Here is a 20,610-nt window from a genome sequence, read left to right on the forward strand (position 1 = left end):
AGCACTTAAATTTTTAATTTTTATTTTATTTTGACTTTGTTTATTTGGAAAAACAATATTGTTTTACTTATATGATTGTTTTAATTATTACTTAGTGTTTTTATTTGTTTTTAAATTATTTCTTTTTGTCACTTTTGATAAAAAAAATTATATCCATGTTAGTCAACAATAGACAAACCTTTATAGCATTTAAATTTATTTTATTTTGTTTTGCTAAAAAGAAAACTTGTATAGGCCATAAATTGAGTTTTATAAAAGTATTTTTAGAGTTTCTTTTTGCTAGTAAAAGAATCTGGATAATTTCTTTATTTTAACTTAGTTCTTCTGAATTTTATTTTGTGTTTGGAGTTTTTTGTTGTTAAGTTTCTATTTAGGACAACAACTATTTTGTATTGTGTCATAGAGTTTTCTTTGAAGTCTTTGGAATTTTATTTGGTTTTTCTTATTGATTTCTTTGTTGTTTTATTTGTTGATTTTTTATTTGATTGCTAGAATGATGCTTATGTGAACGCAATGTTTGACTATATAGATTTTCAACGGAGAGTGACGAGTAGTTTTGTCAAGTTATTTCTGAGAGCGATATTAACTTCATTCACTATACGACACAAGTTCACTTTGATCATCTTACAATACCTATGTTTTATTTGCATTAGAACCAATATTTTCACCTTACATCCAGTAGCCTATATTGAACTTTGCTCTTGGGTAGTTATCTTGACGTAGGAACCCACACCCCTATTGCTAAGCCCCGAGAAATGTCAAGTTAGTTTCCTGCTACGCTTTAGTAGACGAGAATTGGTATGAGTGTTACACGAGAGGTGTGAGAATGAAGAATGTTTCATAAAGACTTAAAACGACAAGACTTCAATACATGTTGATCAAGACGACAATACGCGATGCAAGACTCAAGACAAATTTCAATATACCTCCGGGTGGAATGGATCGAACGACATCCCAGAGATTTACCATGTGGAATAGCCATGATACGTCCATTTTGCATCATGATTTCTTATTGATATTTGTGTTATTATTGTCTGTTATTCTCTATTACCATACAATTCTTATGCCCTTTCTCTTTGAATATGCAAGGTACATCATAAAGAGGGAAATAAAAAGAAACTGGAATTCTCGACCGGGAAACCGAGAAAAAGCAGAAAAATCACCAGACTCCAAATGATCTAAAACTTCACGAAGAATTTTTATGAAATATTTAAGAATTATTGGGCTTAAAATATACCAGAGGGGGCCATCTACTGGCCACAAGCCAACAGGGCGAGCCTACCCCTGGCACGCCCTGATGTCTTGTGGAGCCCGAGCAATGATACGCCTCTAATGTATCGATAATTTATGAAGTATTCATGCAATAGTTGCCTATATTTATAATAACTTTATATGGTATTGATGCACTTTATATGATTTATTTAGAACTAACCCTGACTGGCGCTCTTTTTAGCGGAATTACCGCGATGTTGTTTTTTGTGGAGAAAATGAAAGTTCTCGGAATCACTCGAAACTTTTTTATGATTTTTTTTCTGGAACATCTGAGCAACGTTGGAGCGAAGAACCACCAGAGGAGGGCTTCCACGGAGGCACAAGACAACAAGGCGCGGCCTGGGACTTGGCAACGTCGTGATGGCTTGTGGGGCCCACGTGGCTCCATTGCGCGTGATTCCAACGCTAAAAATCCTATAAATCCCATAAATCCTAGAAGTAAAGAGAGAACTTCCGCTCCGCCACAACAACTCTTTGTATCGCCGAAAAAACAATCTGGAGTGATTCCAGTAGCCTTCCAGAGAGGGAAAACCATCACCGATGCCATCTTCATCATCCCAGCGGAGGCCATGACGAGGAGGGAGTAGCTCACCCTCGAGGCTGAGGGTATATACCAGTAGCTATGTGTTCAATTTCTCTCTCTCTCTCTCGTGTTCTTGAGATGGCATGATCTCGAGAACACGAGCCTTGTTAATATAGTTGGATCATATGATGTATTTCCCTTACCATCTAGTTGTGATGAATTCAGTCTTTTCCTTTAAGATCTCGTCATGTTGGATTGAGCATATTGGTATGACAACACTTGATATATGTTGAGGCATCAATTTGCGGGTTCCGGTGACCTTGGGGATCTATGAATAGGGGTTGATTGCACGTTTTCATACCATGTTCTGCGATAGAAATCTTGGGGTGCTCCTTGCACGTTCTTTGTGTTGGATTGAATATGATAGCTCTGAAATTGTTTGATGCATGTCGCATAATTTACCCACGGATACTTGAGGTGACATTGGGGATATCTAGGTGACATTAGGGTCGTTTGATATGTATCATTGGTGTTATTCTAGTACGAACTCTTAGATAGATCGAACAGAAAGGATAGCTTGATGTTATCTTAGTACGAACTCTTGAATAGATTGAACGAAAAGGATAGCTTGATGTTATCTTATTACGAACTCTTGAATATATTGATCGAAAAGAATAACTTTGAGGTGGTTCTACTACCTACACAAATTTCATCTTATTGTTCTCCACTAGATAGGAACTTTGGAGTGATATTTTGTTGCACGTTGAGGGATCCAACTATGTTAGAATTGTTGATAGATTGCACTAGTGAAAGTATGTACCCTAGGCCTTATTTCCAAGCATTAATACAATGCTTAGCTTGTTGTTTGCCACTTGTTACCTTGATGTTTTTATATTTTAGATTACAAAAGACTATATCTACCATCCATATTGCACTTATATCACCTTGTGTAGTAGACATCAAGCCCTTTTCTGGCGCCGTTGCCGGGGAGGTTAGGTAAGCGACACTCACATCCCGTCAACGAAGCTCTTTTCTAGCGCCGTTGCCGGGGACGTGAGTGCTTGAAGGTATATCTTTAGATCTTGCAATTAAACTTTTATTTTCTTGTTTTTCACTAGTTTGGTTTTATAAAATAAAACTACAAGAAAATGGAGTTCACATTGCCTCAATGGTTTAGTCTTTTTAATGTCTTCCGTGAAAATAATGGTTTGGAAAATTGTGCTCAATTGTTAGACGAAGAAATTTTGAGAATATTTAATGAGAATTCCTTGAATGATGAGCATGATTGCAATGTTGTTAGTTTGAATTCTCCGAATGTCCATGATTTTAATGATATACAAAGCCACAGGCTTGGGGATGCTACGTTTGATGAAGATGATATTTTTATTCCCCCAAGCTTTGATGAGCAAATTTATTATGATGATGGCATGCCTCCTATTTATGATGATTATTATGATGACATGTATGCTATAAAGAGTAATGATAACCATGAAACTTGTCATCATGATTTTAATATTCAATTTGGTTATGCCAATCAATTGTCTCATGATAGTTATTTTGTTGAGTTTTCTCCCACTATTATGAATGAGGAGAAAATTACTTATGTGGAGAGTAAAGAAAATTCTATGCTTGTGCAATATGAAGATAATGCTTTATGTGATAGTTATATTGTTGAATTACTTGATGATGCTACTGAAAATTATTATGAGGGAGGAACTTATGCTTGTAGGAATTTCAATAATATCAAGCTTCCTCCGTATGTGTTAAAAATCTTGAAGTTTTGCTTGTTTTGCCTTCCTATGCTAATTGATTCTTGTTCGCAAAAATTGTTTGCTCACAAAGTACCTATGCATAGGAATAGGGTTAGACTTAAATGTGCTTTTCATATGCTTCATGATGCTCCCATTGTGTTCCAATTCAATATTTTTACGCGTACATCATTGAAATCATCATGCCTAGCTAAAAAGGCTTTAAAGAAAAGCGCTTGTTGGGAGACAACCCAACACTTTTACATTCTGTTCTTGTGTGTTAACATGATTAATCTACTTTATTAACCATGTTTTGTGTATTTTATTTCAATAAAGTGCCAAGTAAAGCCTTTTGGATAGTGTGGAAACTTATTAGTTTGAATCTATGCAAAAACAGAAACTTTTGCCACCGGTATATGAATTATGTGATTTTACTGGAAATTCAAACAATTCTGAAATTTTTACACAGTTTGTATATGCAAATTATATGTGTTTTCCTAATTTTGCAGAATGTTTAGAGTGAGGTAAGTATGGTCTTCAGTCAGATCTTCACATACTGTTCGGTTTTTAACAGATTGTGTTTTGCATGCATAGTTTGCTTGTTTTAATGTTTCTATAGCTTATATTGAGCGACATAAATTATGGTAATGATAGAATACAGTAGGTATCATGTGGTAACAGTTATGAATCTTGTCTTGATAGTACCTAAGTGAATGATCTATCTTTATTATACTAACCCATCTCACGAAGTTCCGTTAAGTTTTGTGTGATTGAAGTTTTCAAGTTTTGGGTGAGATACCAATATGAGGAGAATAAGGAGTGGAAATACCCTAAGATTGGGAATGACCAAGGCACCCCCAAGGTAATATTCAAGTAAGACCCAAGCGTCTAAGCTTAGGGATGCCCCGGAAAGCATCCCCTCTTTCGTCTTCGATACTATCGGTATATCTTACTTGGAGCTATATTTTTATTCATCACATAATACGAGTTTTGCTTGGAGAGTCATTTTATTTTGTTAGTATTTGCTTGCTGTTATTTATAATCTTTATTTTCAATAAAAAGTTCCAAGAATTGCCTTCAGAATGCTTGAATTGCATGTGTGATTTGTGATGTATAAAAACAGAAACGATTGCTGTAGTATTTGAATTATGTAATTTTACTGGAACGTGGAAAGTTTCTAAAATTTTTGCACAGAAGATTCATACAAATTATTTATCATTTCCTAAATTTACATAATTTTTAGAGATACAGAAGTGCACTGTTTTAATAAATTGCTACAGACTGTCCTATTTAGACAGATTGATGTCATAGTTTTGTTATCTACTTCTTCTATAGTTTTCATGACTTATATTGGTGGATATAAATTGTGTAAATGATAGTATACAGTATATAATGTTTGAAAATTATTATGCAACTTGCCTTTGCAGTACATGAAGTGTTGATTTATTCTTATGTGTACTAACCTATCTCACGAGTTCTTTTCAAGTTTTGTGTGGAGGAAGTTTTTGAGACATAGGTGAAACCGGGACATGAGAGGATTGAAAGACATACAAAAGCTCAAGCTTGGGGATGCCCAAGGCACCACAAGACAATATTACAAGAAGTCTCAAACATCTAAGCTTGGGGATGCTACGCATCCCACCCCTCTTTGTCAACTATGGGTTAGCCTATGTTGAGCCTAAGTTTTATTTGTTCAAATGATATATGCTATTCTTGGAGTGCTATTTCTGTTTTGTTTGTTGTTTGAATAAAATATCAAGATCTATAAATATTTACTCAGAAATATTCCTCATATAGCTACTTAATTGTTTGACTACTCATTGATCTTTACTTATATCTTTTGAGAGTAGTTTGATGTTTACTCTTGTGCTTCACTTATATCCTAAGAGTAAAACGTTGAATGAATTGAATATCATAAATGTGAAATTATATATATTATTCATATGTTTATCCCATGGGGAGCAGTGACTTAACATACTAGGAGTATAAGCGGTAAAATTTATTGGAAGTTAGCAAACATAACATTGGTCATTTAAACGATTCATGAAATAACATTGAAGGAAGAGAGGTTTCACATATAGATATACTATCTTGGACATCTTCTATGATTGTGAGCCCCATTAATTATTTTCAAACTTGATCAAGTAGTTGACGTTGGACAAGGAAGACAACTTGATGGTTATGTTTGTTTATATTCACATAGCAACCTAGTTTCTTGCCATGAGAGTCCACCATAGCTACCTATGGATTGAATAAGATCCTTCAAGTAAGTTTGTATCTGTGCAAAAAGCAAAAAATGCTCCTAAATATGCATGATCTTTTATTGGGAGGGGAATAAGCTTTGTACAAACTTGAGATGGTGAAGAAATAAAAGCGACGGACTGCATAATAAATGTTGCCATCACAAGGGGCAATATAAAGTGGCCTTCCTTTTAATTAACACATTGCACATCCAAAAATAAAAAGCGCATGACAACATGTGCTTCCCTCTGCGAAGGGCCTATCTTTTACTTTTCATGTCGAGTCAACTTCTTATTCCAATCTATTAATTCCTTAGTTGAAAAGCATCATGTGGTGGGGAAAGATCCAGACACATATATACAATTGAATATAGGTGATCATGATTCATTATTTGTTGACATTATCCCCGAGATAAATAAGTTGGGAGGCGAAACTTTAAGACCCTATCTTCCTTGTGTTTGACTGAAATTGTTTGTTTTAAAAATATATTTTGAGTGTCAACAATCATGGAAGACTAAATGATAGTTGAGTATGTGGAATTTGCTGAACCAAAGCTCTTACATAGACCCTTCCTGAAAATAAGACGAATTGTAATAGTTTGATGAGTGAAAACATAGTTTGCTATTTTCAAGAAAGTTTATGGTCTATAATTTAACATGTGAATAACTTGCTACTCGATCTTGAGAAGCTTTATAAGAAATACTTGCTGGTTATGATGCTAGAAAAATGGCTGAAATTATCCTTGATCAATATTATACATTATGCTAGCATTCACACTTCATAAATTATTTCTTTTATCATTTACCTACTCGGGGACGAGTAGGAATTAAGCATGGGGATGCTGATATGTCTCCAACGTATAGATAGTTTATGAAGTACTAGCACAAATGCCCGTGCATTGCATCGGGTAAAAAAAAGCATAACCGATTCATGTGTCATTGTGCACCAGTTTTTATATCTGATTTTACTAAAAATCTATGTTAAAGTTAAAAATGCAAATTTTCATCAGATGCAGGTAAACACAGCGAGCACATACACATGAAGAGTAAGACAAAATTGCTTACCATCTCCATCTTCCCAGCTAAGCAAGTCATCAACTGGATGAAGTGGCATCGTAGAACTCCCACCTGACTTGGGCATGTAATTTTCATCATGATCCTTCCCTTTTGTTGAGGCAAGATATGCTTCTCTTTCTTCCGATCTTTCAAAGACAAAATGATGCAGAGCAATCTCACGCTCATCAATGTCACTGTTTTCTAGTTCAACATCCACGGAGTTGATACCATTTGAACATTCACTACCAACATCTGCAAGGTCACTGTCCTGTCTCAGGAGAGCTGGTGACTCATGCTCCCTATGCACATCCTTTTCATCGAAGTCCTAGTGTTCCTACTGATCAGCAACTGAAGAAGCCATATCAGATTCAGCAACGTAACTCAATTTTGATTCACTCTTGTCACTAAACTGCCTTTGGAAAGTACTTGTGCCCCCTTTCACTGTCTCAGGGACATAATATGGCCTCAATCTAGACAAACGTCTCTCCTGCATAGCATCTATAGTTCCAAAGTTGAAGCTCTCGTGTCTTCAGAAGATGTCACGATGAGAAGTTGGTGGTGATTCCCCGGGGCTTAAATTATCATGTGCAGAAACACCACTTTCACTGGAATGCTCAAGAAAATCAAATGGATTCTTTCTTGCATGCATGATTGAAGGAGCTGAGCCAGGAATTGCTGCTTCATCAGAATCATATGGAAGGTCAAATGGGTTCCTCCTTGTTACTGAGATGTGTGATACTTGTGCACCGAAGCGTGATAAGTCATCTACATTTTTCCCATTGGCATCTGTTAGGTTATTGTCAATTTCAAATACTATATTCTTCCTGGATCTTCGCCTAACCATCAAAATCTCCAACCTACGGTTTCTTTCCATCTCAGAATATCCAAGATCCATCAAATGGGTTCTTTCTTGCATGCATGATTGAAGGAGCTGAGCCAGGAATTGCTGCTTCATTAGAATCATATGGAAGGTCAAATGGGTTCCTCCTTGTTACTGAGATGTGTGATACTTGTGCACCGAAGCGTGATAAGTCATCTACATTTTTCCCATTGGCATCTGTTAGGTTATTGTCAATTTCAAATACTATATTCTTCCTGGATCTTCGCCTAACCATCAAAATCTCCAACCTACGGTTTCTTTCCATCTCAGAATATCCAAGATCCATCAGATTCTTTGCATCGTCTGCTGTCCAAATAAATGCAGCTTCCTGACCTTCACCTTTCTTGTTCTCCTCACCACCATCTTTAGTACGTATCATTGTTGCCATCATCGTCATCATTGCTGTCATCATCCGTTTCATGATCCTGCGAGGAGACATGTGAATCACTGTCTGAAACATCATTAGGAATGGGATCAGGACGAGTGAAATCAGCACCCAGAAGAGGGTCAATTTCATCAAGAACTGGTGCAATGTCAGTCATGGATGCATCGGGTGAAGAACTCTCAGCCCCATCAGAGTCAAAACCAGATGAACCATCCTGACTGCCAACTCATGCCCATGGCGAACCAAGAGAGGAATCAAGGCGATTTTCATCAACGGGGCAGAGCAGGGGTAGCTGTGGGAGGAGGAGGCGACGGCGTGGGCCTCGTCATCGGAGAGCATGGGCGGGAGCACCCCGACCCCGCCGCCGCGGGTGACGAGCTCGAGCAGGCCCATGGCGGCGCGAAGTAGGAGGTGCCGGGCCGGAAGGGCGCCCACTCGGGCTCGGACATGCGGGCCATGGCGCCGTCGATGGCCTCCTCCAGCCGCCGCTTGAGCGCGCCCGCGCCCTCCCCGGTCGCCGGCGACGCCCCCGCCGCGTCCAGCTCCAGCACCATCGCGCCCCACGCGCCCGGGCGCCGCGTGTGGTGGGCGCGGCGGCCCACGGGGGCCGTGGGCCGGGCCAATAGCCGCCGGGACTGGGTCGCCGACTCGCCGCCACACGGGAGGTGAGCTTCGTTTCCCAGCTCCAGTCAGATCCACTTATGAAGGGACTGCAGATTGAATACCTAAAAGTGGAGGGGTTTTTGTGCAAAAGTGCCGGCGTACGACAGAAGCGATACGTGCTTTATTATTAGGGAGAGATTCATGCCATATTTTCCTATGTTTATAATAACTTTATATGGTATTGACACACTTTATATGATTTATTTAGAACTAACCCGAACTGATGCTGTTTTCAACAGAATTACCGTGGTGTTGTTTTTTGTGTAGAAAATGAAAGTTCTCGGAATCCCCAAAACTTTTTTATGATTTTTGTCAAACATATGAGAAACGTTGGAGCGAAGAACCACCAGAGGAGGGCTGCCACAGAGGCACAAGCCAACAGGGCGCGGCTTGGGCCTTGGCCGCGCCCTGATGGCTTGTGTGGCCCTTGTGGCTCCGTTGCGCGTGATTCCAACGCTAAAAAATCCTATAAATCCCAGAAACCCCATAAGTAAAGAGAGAACTTACGCTCCGCCGTTGCAACTCTCTGTATCACTGAAAAACCAATTTGGAGGGATTCTAGTACCCTGCAACAGAGGGAAAACCATCACAGGTGGCCATCTTCATCATTCCGGCGGAGGCCATGACAAGTAGGGAGTAGTTCACCCTCGAGGTTGAGGGTATATACCAGTAGCTATGTGTTCAATCTCTCTCTCTCTCTCATGTGCTTGAGATGACATGATCTGAAGAATACGAGCTTTGTTAGTATAGTTGGATCATATGATGTATTTCCCTTACCATCTAGCTGTGATGAATTGAGTCTTTTGCTTTAAGATCTCGTAATGTTCGGTTGAGCATATTGGTATGACAACACTTGATATATGTTGAGGCATCAACTTGCGGGTTTCGGTGACCTTGGGGATCTATGCATAGGGGTTGATTACACATTTTCATACCATGTTCTTCGATAGAAATCTTGGGGTGCTCCTTGCACGTTCTTTGTGTTGGATTGAATATGATAGCTCTGAAATTGTTTGATGCATGTCACATAATTTACCCACGGATACTTGAGGTGACATTGGAATATCTAGGTGACATTAGGGTCGATTGATATGTATCATTGGTGTTATTCTAGTGCGAACTCTTAGATAGATCGAACGGAAAGGATAGCTTGATGTTATCTTAGTACGGACTCTTGAATAGATTGAATGGAAAGGATAGCTTGATGTTATCTTAGTACGAACTCTTGAATGGATTGATCGGAAATAATAACTTTGAGGTGGTTCTACTACCTACACCAATTTCATCTTATTGTTCTCCACTAGATGGGAACTTTAGAGTGATATTTTGTTGCACGTTGAGGGATCCAACTATGTTAGCATTGTTAAGAGATTGCACTAGTGAAAGTATGTACCCTAGGCCTTATTTCCAAGCATTAATACAACGTTTAGCTCGCTGTTTGCCACTTATTACCTTGCTATTTTTATATTTTTAGATTACAAAAACCTATATCTACCATCCATATTGCACTTATATCACCATCTCTTCACCGAACTAGTGCACCTATACAATTTACCATTGCATTGGGTGTGTTGGGGACACAAGAGATTTCTTGTATTTGATTGCAGGGTTGCTTGAGAGATACCATCTTCATCCTACACCTCCCACGGATTGATAAACCTTAGGTCATCCACTTGAGGGAAAATTGCTACTGTCCTAGAAAACACTCTGCTTGGAGGTCCACCACGAGTCTACAAGAATAAAGTTGTGTAGTAGACATCAAGCAGGTCTCCTGATCCCCCTTATCCTATATGGGGTATTTTACCCTAGAAAAAAAATCATAAGCAACCTTTTGGGATGAAGCGTCGCCGTCTTGAGGCGGAAACCTGGACAAAGGCCCTTTTGCACTCCAGCAGTCAGATTTTGCTGGGGGAATTTCTCTTCGGGAGGGGGGAATCGAAGCCATTGTCATCACCAACGCTTCCTCCTTCATGGGAGGACCAATCTTCATCAACATATTCACCATCACCATCTCATATCCAACCCTAGTTCATCTCTTGTATTTAATCCTTGTCTCAAAACCTCAGATTGGTACCCGTGGGTTACTAGTTGTGTTGATTACATCTTGTAGTTGATGCTTGTTGGATTACATGGTGGAACATATTATATTCAGATCCTTAATCGTTATTATTATTATTATAACTCTGATCTTGAACATGTTGATGAGGTGTGAGTAGTTACCATTGTTCTTGAGGACATGGGAGAAGTCTTGTTATAAGTAATCGTGTGAAGTTGGTATTCGTTCGATATTTTGATAATATGTATGTTGTTACTTTTCTTAGTGGTGTCATGTAAACATAGACTACATGGCACTTCACCATGTTATGATTTCCTAAGGGAAGTCATTGTGGATTAACAAGTATATGATGGGCTGCGAGAGTGATAGAAGCTTATACCCTAGTTTATGTGTTTCTTCATAAGGGGCTGGTTTGGATCCACACGTTTAATGCTATGTTTGATTTATCTTAATTCTTCTTTCGTAGTTGGGGATGATTGCGAGAGAGGGTAATCGTAAGTTGATTGTTTGTTTGTTCAAGTAAGAACAACACCTTAGCACGAGTCCACCCACGTATCAAATTACCAAAGTAGCGAAAGCGAATCAACTCAACATGATGAACATGACTAGACAGAAATTCCCATGTGTCCTCGGGAGCGCTTGCTTAATATAAGAGTACTTTCAGGCCTGTCCTTTTCTAAAAAAGAATTAGGCTACATTTCTGCACCTTTTCTACTATTGTCACTTGTCACTTATTACGAATTATCTTACTACAAAACTATCTATCATTGTTACTCACAGCATTTGCAGAGAATACCTACTGAAACCCGCTTATCATTTCCTTCTGCTCGTCCTTGAGTTTGACACTCTACTTATTGAAAGGACTATGATTGATCCCCTATATTTGTGGGTCATCAAGGCTCATTTCTAGTGTTGTTGCCGGGGAGTGAAGCACCTTTGGTAAGTGGAAATTGGTAAGGAAACATTTTGGGTACGTGCTGAAATTTACTGTTGCTTGTCACTATGAACGTTCACCCTTTGAGTGGCTTGTTCGGGGCATCTTTGCCTCGAACGGAAGTTGAGAAAGTGGTCCCTCAACCTACCGAACCTACTGAAAATGTTTATTATGAGATTCCTTCGATATGGTACAGAAACTGTTGGCTGATCCTTATGACGGTTCAACTCATCATGATTACCATTTGATATATGTTGATGAGATTTGTGGATTGTTTAAGCTTTCAAGTCTACCCGGAGATAAAGTTAAGAAGAAAAATTTCCCTTTGTATTTGGAGGGAAAAGCATTAATGTGGTACATGCTATGGATGATATTGGATCATGGGCCTGGAATCACTTGAAGCCGGAATTTCATCAGAAGTTTTATCCTATGCATCTGGTTCATCGTGATCGAAACTTTATTTTTAATTGTTGGCCTCATGAAGGTGAAAGTACCTCTCAATCTTTGGGGAGTCTCAAATCTATGATGCACACTTTCCCCAACCATGAGCTCTCGAGAGAAATGTTTGTACAAAATTTTATGCTCGGCTTTCTCATGATGATCAAGTATTACTCGATTCTTGTGCTACTAGTTCCTATATGAAGGAGACTGTTGAATTCAAATGGGATCTTATGGAAATAATTAAACGCAACTCTGAAGATTGGGAAATCGACGAAGATAAAGATTCAGGTATAAAGCTTAATATTGATTGTGTTAAATATTTTATGGAAACTAATGCTTTCCATGAGTTTAGCAATAAATATGGTCTTGACTCTGCGATAGTAGCTACTTTCTATGAATCTTTTGCTACCCATGTTCATCTTCCCAGGGAGAAGTGGTTTAAATAGCATCCTCCCATTGAAAAATCATCTGAGGACCTTGTTAAAATTAATAAATAAGAAATAATTGTTAGCCATGTTGATCCAGTTGTTCCTACTACTTACATTGAGAAACCTCCTTTTCTCGTTAGGATTAGGAACATGCTAAGGCTACAACTATGGTTAATAGAAGTCATAACACCGAAACCTTTTGAACTAATTAATGTTGAGCCGAATGTTTCTATGGTAAAAAAGGTCCTTCTTGATAATATTGATGGGCAGGTTATTTACTATTGTAAGGAAGATGCTAGAATTGCAAAACCTATTAGAAACAAGCGATATGAGCTCGATAAAAATAAACCACTTGTAGGCATGCGTGTCGTTTCTGTTAAAATCGGAGATCATTGCTACCATGGCTTGTGTGATGTTGGTTCTAGTGTTAGTGATATACCTTTTACATTATATCAAGAAATTATGCATGATATAGCATCCTTTGAGATTGAAGATATTGATGTCAATATTAAGCTTGCAAACCATGATACTATGTCACCGCTTGGGATTGCTAGAGATGTTGAAGTATTGTGTGGAAAAGTCAAGTTTCCCACTGATTTCCTAGTGCTTGGTTCAGAACAAGGTAACTTTTGTCCCATTATATTTGGTACACCTTTCTTGAATATTGTTAATGACGAGATTAATTGTGCTACTGAGAAGGTCAAAGTAAGTTTTTGTGATATGTCTCATGAATTTAATTTCTCCAAGTTTAGTAGACAACCAAATGAAAAAGAATTGCCTAATAAAGATGAAATAATTAGTCTTTCTTCCATTGTCGTACCTCGTGCCGATCCGTTAGAACAATATTTGCTAGACCATGAAAATGACATGCATATGAATGAAAGAAATGAAATAGATGATATATTTCTTAGACAAACACCCATTGTTAAACACAACCTACTAGTTGATATTTTAGGGGATCCTCCTCCACCCAAGGGAGATCCTGTGTTTGAGCTAAAGACATTGCCTGCTACTCTGAAGTATGCCTATCCCCATGAAAAGAAGGTATATCCTATTATTATTAGTGCTAACCTTTTAGAGCATGAAGTAAATAGATTACTTCAAATTATAAAGAAGCACAGGGCTGCTATTGGATATACTCTTGATGATCTTAAGGGCATAAGTCCCACTCTATGTCACTTCAAAATTAATATGGAACCAGATGCTAAACCTAACATTGATCATAAACATCGTCTCAATCCTAAGATGAAGGAAGTGGTAAGGACTGATATACTAATATTTCTAGAGGTAGGTATAATTTATTCTATTGCTGATAGTAGATGAATAAGTCATGTTCATTGTGTTACTAATAAGGGAGGTATAGCTGTTGTTCCCAATGATACAAATAAGCTTATTCCACAAAGAATCGTAACTGGTTATAGGATGGTGATTGATTTCAGGAAATTAAATAAAGCTACTAGAAAATATCATTACCCCTTTCCTTTTATTGATCAAATGTTAGAGAGGCTGTCTAAACACACACACTTTTGTTTTCTTGATGGATACTCTAGTTTTTCTCAAATACCCGTGTCAAAAGAGGACCAAGAGAAAACTACCTTTACTTGCCCTTTTGGAACTTATGCTTATAGGCATACGCCTTTTGGTCTATGCAATGCACCTGCTACCTTTCACAGGGCTGCTATATTCTCTTACTTTTTTGAAAAGTATGTTGAGGTTTTCATGGATGATTTTTCCGTTTATGGGACTTCTTTTGATGATTTCTTGAGCAACCTTGATCGATTTTTGCAAAGATGTGAACAAACTAATCTTGTGTTGAATTGGGAGAAGTTCCACTTTATGGTGAATAAAGGTATAGTACTTGGGCATAAAAATTTTGAACGAGGTATTAAGGTGGATAAAGCCAAAGTTGATGCAATATAGAAAATGCCAATCCCAAAAGATATCAAAGGTATAAGAAGTTTCCTCGGTCATGCTGGTTTCTATAGGCGTTTCATTAAAGATTTCTCAAATATGTCTCAGCCATTAACTAATCTCCTTAAAAAATATATTCCTTTTGGTTTTTATGATGATTGTGTAGAAGCCTTTGAAATATTTAAGAAAGCCTTAATTTCTGCACCTATTGTTCAACCACATGATTGGAACTTACCATTTGAAATCATATGTGATGCTAGTGATTATGTTGTTGGTACGGTTCTAGGGCAAAGAGTAGACAAGAAATTGAATTTTATTCACTATGCTAGTAAGACCCTAGATAATGCCCAAAGAAATTATGCTACTACTGAAAAATAATTTTTAGCTGTTGTGTTTGCATGTGATAAGTTTAGACCTTACATCTTTGATTCCAAAGTAACTATTCACACTGATCATGCTGCTATTAAATGCCATATGGAAAAGAAAGATGCTAAACCTAGACTTATTAAGTGGGTGCTTTTACTCCAAGAATTTGACTTGCATATCATTGATAGGAAGGGATATGAAAACCCTATAGCATATACCTTGTCTAGGATGGAAAATGTTCTTGATGACCCACTGCCTATTGATGATAATTTGCTTGATGAGCAACTTGCTGTTATAAATACTTCACCTAGTACTCGTTGGTCTGCAGATTGTGCTAATTACATTATTGGTAAATATATTCCGCCTAGCTTCACCTATCAACAAAAGAAAAAAAAATTCTTTATGATTTACGACATTACTTTTGGGATGACCTAAATCATTATAAAGTAGTAGATGGTGTTATTAGGCGTTGTGTACCTAAGCATGAACGGGAACAGATTCGAAGGAAGTGTCACTCCGAGGCCTACGGGGGACAGCATGCTGGTGCCAGAACTGCACACAAGGTATTAAAATCCAGATTCTATTGACCTACTATTTTCAATGATGCTCGTAAGTATGTACTTTCTTGTGATGAATGTAAAAGAAATGGTAATATTGGTAGACGTGAGGAAATGCCTATGAATTATTCACGTGCTATCGAACCATTTGATGTTTGGGGCTTCAATTATGTGGGTCCTTTTCCATCCTCTAATGGGTACACTCATATTGTAGTTTCTATTGATTATGTTACTAAGTGGGTAGAAGCTATTCCAACTATTAGTGCTAATCATAATACTTCTATTAAAATGCTTAAATACATCATTTTCTAAGGTTTGAGTCCCTAGATATTTAATGACTCACGGTGGTTCACATTTTATTCATGGTGCTTTCCATAAACTTCTAGCTAAATATGATATTAACCATAGAATTGCATTACCTTATCATCCTTAGACTAGTGGCGAAGTTGAGTTGAGCAACCGAGAAATATAGTTAATTTTGCAAAAAAATGTCAATAGGTCTAGAAAGAATTGGTCTATAAAACTAGATGATGTTTTATGGCCTTATAGAACTGCTTATAAAAATCCCATGGGAATGTACCCATATAAAATGGTATATGAAAAAACTTGCCATTTACCTCTTGAGTTAGAACATAGAGCTTATTGGGCAATTAAAGAACTTAATTATGACTTTAAACTTGCCGATGAAAATTGGTTATTTGATATCAACTCATTAGATGAATGGAGGACACACGCCTATGAGAATGCCAAATTGTTGAAGGAAAAATAATTTAAAAGATGGCATGGAATGAGAATCCAAAAATGGGAATCCAATGTAGGAGACCTAGTTCTTTTGTACAGTCCTCGTTCAGATTTTTTGCTAGGAAAATTCTCTCCAAATGGGAAGGCTCGTATGTTGTCGAGGAGGACTATCGCTCCGGTGCTATAAAGATCAATAACTTCGAAGGAAAAAATATGAGAGAGGTAAATGGCAAAGAATGAAGCATTACATTTGAGGGACGCCCATTAATGTGGAAACTAATATTATCAAAGTGATAACACTGGAGGAGCACATAAGAGAAACCTCCCGGAACACTCCAGAAATCTAAAAAAGGAGTAGGTACGCGATACGGTAAGAAAACCGACTCCAAAAATTCCCAAAAATATGTTTTGTTGGTTTTGGTATTTTAGAAAAAAAATCCAAAAATAAAAAGGAGTTAGGGGACCCACGAGGGTGGCACAAGCCAACAGGGAGCGCCCCGTGAGGGACTCGCCTCCGGATGTGATACCATGACATGCCGCATCGTCGTGTGCTATGACATGTTCCTCACATGACATCGCCGGGGCGGGAGGCACTCCCCCGACTCGGCCTCACGCTAATGTGGTAGTGCGCTTGTTTGACACGATTAGTGTGGTTATTCTGTTCTCCCACCCCACCCCACACACCCACACCCCTAACATCAATAATTAGGTTTGATGTCTACTATGCAACTTTATTCTCCTAGATGTTGTTGGGCCTCCAAGTGCAGAGTTTTGTAGGACATCAGAAAATTTCCTTCAAGTGGATGACCTAAGGTTTATCAATCCATGGGAGGTTTATGATGAATATGATCTCTCTCAAACAACCCTGCAATGAAATACAAGAAATACCTTGTGTCCTTAACACACCCAATACAATGGGAAGTTATATAGGTGCACTAGTTCGACGAAGAGATAGTGATACAAGTGTAGTATGGATAGTATATATAGGTTTTTGTAATGTGAATAAATAAAAACAACAAGGTAGAAAATGGAAAACAGCGAGCAAAAGATTGTATAAATGCTAGGATATAAGGCCTAGGGTTCATACTTTCACTAGTGCAATCTCTCAACAATGCTAATATAGTAGAATCATATGATCATCCCTCAACGTGCAACAAAGAATCACTCCAAAGTTCATAAGTAGCAGAGAACATAAGATGAAATTGTTGTAGGGAGCAGACCACGTCCAAGTTATTCTTTCTAATCAATATTTTGAGCTATTCCTATAAGTGTCACAAACAACCCTAGAGTTCATACTAGAATAACACCCATGATACATATCAATCAACCCTAATGTCACCTAGATACTCCAATGTCACCTCAAGTATCCATTGGTTAATTATACGACATGCATAAAAAAAATTCAGATTCATCATATTCAATCCAGGGGAAAGAACTTCAAAGAGTACCCCAAGATTTCTATCAGAGAACATAGTATGAAAACATGCAGTCAACCCGTATGCATAGATCCCCAAGGTCACCGAAATCCGCAAATTGATGCCATAACATATATCAAGTGAATCAATAGAATATTCCATTGTCACCATGGGTATCCACATGCAATAAATACATCAAGTGTTCTCACCAATATTCAATCCAACATAACGAAATGTCAAAAAGAAAGATTCAATCACAACAAGATGGCAAGGGAAGAACACCATATGATCCAACTATATTAGCAAAGCCCGTGATACATCAAGATCGGTATATCTCAAGGACACGAGAGAGAGAGAGAGATCAAACACATAGCTACTGGTACGTACCCTCAGCCCCGAGGGTGAACTACTCCCTCCTCATCATGGCTTCCGCCGGGATGATGAAGGTGGCCACCAGAGATGATTCCCCCTCTGAAGGGTACTGGAAAGGCTCTAGATGGTTTTTTCATCAATACAGAGAGTTGCTGCAGCAAAGCGGAAGTTATCTATTTATTATTGAGGGTTTCTATATATAAGAATTTTTCGCATTGGAATCACGCTAAACGGAGCCACGTGGGCCTCACAAGCCATCAAAGCGCGATCAGGGGGTGGACGCACCCTGTTGGCTTGTGGCTCACAGGTGACTCCCCTCTGGTGGTTCTTCACTCCAATATTCCTCATATGTTAGAGAAAAAATGTTAAAAAGTAATGGGCGATTCCGAGAACTTCGATTTTCTACACAAAAAACAACACCACGGTAATTCAGCTGAAAAGAGCTTCAGTCCAGGTTAGTTATAATTAAATCATAAAAGGTGCATCAAATACATATAGAAATATTGTAAACATATGTTAATATGGCATGAATACTTCATAAATTATCGTTACGTTGGAGATGTGTCACGGTTGTGTCCTCACCGCTTGGTTCTCACGTGGTTGTTGAGCAGTCCAAGCAAGAAAGATGTGTTACTACGTGTATGCCCCATCGTGCAGTGCTAGTTTTAAGAGTTCATTCCCAACCCCTAAGATAGATTATGGGGTTATTTCCTCATCGCTTGGTTCTGACGTGAATGTTCATCGATCCAACCAAGCGAGGTCTAAGCTTGGGGGAGTTGATACATCCATTTTGCATCATGATTCCTAATTGATATTTGTGTTATTCTTGTCCATTATTCCCTATCGTCATACAATTCTTATGCCCTTTCTCTCTGAATATGCAAGGTACATCACAAGGAGGGGAATATTTGAAATTGGAATTCTGGACCGGGAAACCACGAAAAAGGCAGAAAAATCACGAGGCTCCAAATGCCTGAAACTTCACATAGAATTTTTATGGAATATTTAAGAATTATTGGGCAAAAAATATACCATAGGGGCCACCTGCCCACCCCCCTAGGCACGTCCTCATGGCTTGTGGGGCCCCATAAGGTCTCCCAAGCCCCCCTCTTCTCATATATGGTGTGTTTTACCCTATAAAAAAATCATAAGCAACCTTTCGGGATGAAGCGCCACCATCTCGAGGCGGAAACCTGGGCAGAGACCCTTTTGCACTCTAGCAGTCAGATTCTGTGGGGGGGATTCATCTTCGGGAGGGGGAGATCGAAGCCATCGTCATCACCAATGCTTCCTCCTTCGTCGGAGGACCAATCATCATCAACATCTTAATTAGCACCATCTCATTTCCAACCCTAGTTCATCTCTTGTATTCTATCTTTGTCTCAAAACATGAGATTCGTACTTGCGGATGCTTGAAAGAGAGGGTGATCATAAGTTGTTTGTTTGTTCAAGTAAGAACAACCCTTAGCACCGTTCCACCCATGTACTAAATTATCAAAGTAGCGAATGCGAAGCAACTCAACATGATGAACATGACTATAGAGAAATTCCCATGTGTCCTCGGGAGCACTTGCTTAATATGAGAGTACTTTCACGCCTATCCTTTGCTACAAAAAGTATGGGGCTACCTTGCTGCACCTTTGTTACTACTATAGCTTGTCACTTATTATGAATTATCTTGTGTTAGGGCATATTTATGCCTAAGTAATTTTGGTGATTGATGACAGTACCTTAGTGGACCAATCGTGTGCATTGAGCATTTCCGATAATACATGACAAAGGCACAAGACGATTCGGCACCCTCCATGGAATAGAGGCACGATGTCTTCTACGATTCTCTTTGGTGGTTTTGAGTCGTAGGAACGCCGTACAATTAAGAGGGGATCCATATTGGGAAGGTTTGGGTGGAATCAATCTTGCACGCACACACTTTTTCTCCATCTCCTTTCCCCTGCAACTGCGGAGCTTTTCCCCTCTCTAGTCTTTCTCTTCTTCTTGCAAAAATGTCTCCTAGCGGTAGTACTGCTAGCCCTAGCAGTAGTACCTCTAGAGCTGGCGGTAGTACCGCTGGCCCAGTGGTAGTACCGCCCCTGGTCAGCGGTAGTACCGCTCTAGGACTTTAGTACCGTCATCCTTGCGGTTGTACTACGTCGGACTTTTTGCAAAGACTTTCTTGGTGGTGGTTGGCCCGGTAGTACCTTTGCGCTACCATGGGATCAACGGTAGTACCGCTGGGCTCGTGCTGTAAGTGGGAAAACGGTTGGATTCCCCCCCCCCCCACTATATAAAGGGTTCTTCTTACTCAAGAACCCTACCTTTTGACCCTCCCAAGCTCCATTGTTGCTCCCTAAGCTCAAAAGTGCCCGATCTCTCTCCCTAGCCAATCAAACTTGTTGATTTCCTAGGGATTGGTTGAGAAGGCCTAGATCTACACTTCCACGAAGAGAAAATTGATTCCCCTCACTAATCCCTTGCGGATCTTGTTACTCTTGGGTGTTTGAGCACCCTAGATGGTTGAGGTCACCTCGAAGCCACATTCCATTGTGGTGAAGCTCCGTGGTCTTGTTGGGAGCCTCCAAGCTTTGTATGGAGTTAGCCCCAACCTTGTTTGTAAATGTTCGG

General features: G+C 38.9%; 1 protein-coding gene and 1 pseudogene across 2 annotated transcripts in view; one reads left to right on the top strand and one right to left on the bottom strand.

The window, feature by feature from the left end:
- Positions 1-1,341, top strand: part of LOC123426313 — a 60,757-nt gene extending 59,416 nt beyond the window's left edge. For both annotated transcript variants that reach the window (XR_006622144.1, XR_006622145.1), the window contains one exon: positions 1,090-1,341. The gene's annotated coding sequence lies outside the window, so the exon portion shown is untranslated. The remainder of the gene's footprint in view (positions 1-1,089) is intronic.
- Positions 1,342-7,368: 6,027 nt separating this feature from the next.
- On the bottom strand, positions 7,369-8,261 carry LOC123427362 (annotated as a pseudogene).
- Between the last annotated feature and the right edge of the window lie 12,349 nt (positions 8,262-20,610).

Source organism: Hordeum vulgare, chromosome 2H (genome assembly GCF_904849725.1).
Source record: "Hordeum vulgare subsp. vulgare chromosome 2H, MorexV3_pseudomolecules_assembly, whole genome shotgun sequence".
Classification (NCBI taxonomy): Eukaryota; Viridiplantae; Streptophyta; class Magnoliopsida; order Poales; family Poaceae; genus Hordeum; species Hordeum vulgare.